A 1,407-nucleotide genomic window follows, 5' to 3' on the forward strand; every position below is an offset into this window, starting at 1 on the left:
AGAGTGTAATGGCATGATCTCAGCTCATAGTAACCTCCACCTCCCAGGCTCAAGTGAACCTCCTGTCTCAGCCTCCCAAGTAGCTGGGACTATAGGTGTGCACCACCACACCCGGCTAATTTCTGTATTTTTAGTACAGACGGGGTTTCACCATGTTGACCAGGCTGGTCTTAAACTCCTGGGCTCAAGTGATCCACCCACCAGGGCCTCCCAGAGTGCTGGGATTACAGGTGTGAGCCACTACGCCCAGCCCAGATGAGGCATGCTAGTGAAATGTCTTGGCATAATTGTTACACATTTGGCATGGAGAGCACACAGGGTGGTGTCTTCAAAAAGGACAACCAGATAGGCCTCACCTGCCTCCTGCAAAGCACCAATAGCTGCATTCTGGAAGCACAGGTCTGTTGTGAAGTCTTGAGCAATTTCTCACACCAGACGCCGGAAGGGAAATTTGTAAATTAGAAGTTCAATGGACCTGATAATATCTAACTTCATGGAGTGCCACAGTACCAGGACTGTAATGATGAGGCTTCTTCACTCCTCCAGCAGAGGGCACACTCTTGCAAGCAGCTTCTGTAGCCGGTTGCTTCCTGGATGTTTTATCACTGGTGCATCTGCTGGCAGTAAGCTTTGTACCAGCCATGGTATAGAGCTCACCTTACTTAACCTCCTTCTCCTTCAGCTGGAGCTCCTAATTCATAACTTCTTAAAAGGCAACCATTCTACAATATGAACAAATAAGCCTGGGCATTCAGAAGCTTTTAATATGGATACTCTAACACATCTTTAATAACATATACAAAGTTCAGTTTCATCTACTATTTAACTTTCCAAAAGGAGAGACTGCCTTGAATACCTCTATATCCCCAGTATCAAAGATCTTGTCTATCACAAACCAGATGCTCAATAAATGTCTCTGTGGAATAAAGAGTAATTTCTACATATATATATAGTATATATAAATATATATACCTAGTTAAACAGGAAAGTACTAACTACTGAATATGAGTATTCACTTAATTAGCCAAATCATGCTAACTTCAGACAGGGAAAAACTCCCTCCCCATTTAGAGCACAGAAAGTGTTATAAAATAATGTACTTTGCCAAGCATTCGAAGGGTCACTAAAAGGTAGATCCAACTTTATCATACATAATCTACATCCTGCTAAAAGTGGGCCCACAGCCTCAGATTTCCAAATATCCATACTAAATCATGTTCACATAACTGTTCTCTAAGTCTCTTAAAATACTCAATCAAGCCACCAAAGGTGACACAGATGAAAATAAGCTCACCATTCAAAAATATAACTCACGGCCGGGCACGGTGGCTCAAGCCTGTAATCCCAGCTACTCGGGAGGCTGAGGCAGGAGAATCACTTGAACCCGGGAGGCAGAAGTTGCAGTGA

At 43.3% G+C, this 1,407-nt stretch overlaps 1 protein-coding gene and 1 pseudogene across 2 annotated transcripts in view; one reads left to right on the forward strand and one right to left on the reverse strand.

The window, feature by feature from the left end:
* The window catches only part of EVI5 (ecotropic viral integration site 5), a 307,542-nt gene that overhangs the window by 252,559 nt on the left and 53,576 nt on the right, over window positions 1-1,407 (reverse strand). The window lies entirely within an intron of this gene.
* LOC105510330 overlaps window positions 524-1,407 on the forward strand; it is an 8,632-nt pseudogene continuing 7,748 nt past the window's right edge.

This window comes from Colobus angolensis, unplaced genomic scaffold, assembly GCF_000951035.1.
Source record: "Colobus angolensis palliatus isolate OR3802 unplaced genomic scaffold, Cang.pa_1.0 Scaffold186, whole genome shotgun sequence".
Taxonomy (NCBI): domain Eukaryota; kingdom Metazoa; phylum Chordata; class Mammalia; order Primates; family Cercopithecidae; genus Colobus; species Colobus angolensis.